The sequence below is a fragment of the Plasmopara halstedii genome, assembly GCF_900000015.1.
Source record: "Plasmopara halstedii genome assembly, contig: Scaffold_3109, whole genome shotgun sequence".
NCBI classification, from domain to species: domain Eukaryota; phylum Oomycota; class Peronosporomycetes; order Peronosporales; family Peronosporaceae; genus Plasmopara; species Plasmopara halstedii.
The window spans coordinates 194,397-194,925 of NW_020190012.1; positions in this window are offsets into that span (position 1 = coordinate 194,397).

Below are 529 nucleotides of genomic sequence, written 5' to 3' on the forward strand. Positions count from 1 at the left end.
CAGTGAACAGCCGATGGCAAGATCCGAAACGTCACACACAACACTAAAAGGATGACCGGGGTCTGACAACGCCAGTATTGGTGCACGAAGGAGGCTGCCTTTGACCCGTCAAAAGCCTCCCGATGCTCGGTGTCCCAATACCATTCCGTATCCTTCTTATGGAGATTCGACAATAGCCGCGCCATTTCCGAATAACTTGCGCTATTCATGTGCAAGTAGTTGCCGAGGCCAAACCACTTGCGCAAGTCTTTTTGATTCTTTGGAACCGGCCAGTCTACAATGGCCTTGACCTTAGCGGAATCCATTCGAAGGCCACGCTTCCCAATGAAGCACCCTATAAAGAAAATTTCATCCGCGCCGAAGATGCACTTATCGGCATTAGCAAAAAGCTTATTCGTGAGCACTGCTCTCGAATGGATGATGTGGTTTTTCTCATCTGTCCTTCCAAAATCCGCACGACTGTGGACGAACATGTCGTCGAAGTATGTTTGTGCGTACGCCCGGTGGGGACTGAACAATTGCGTCGCAA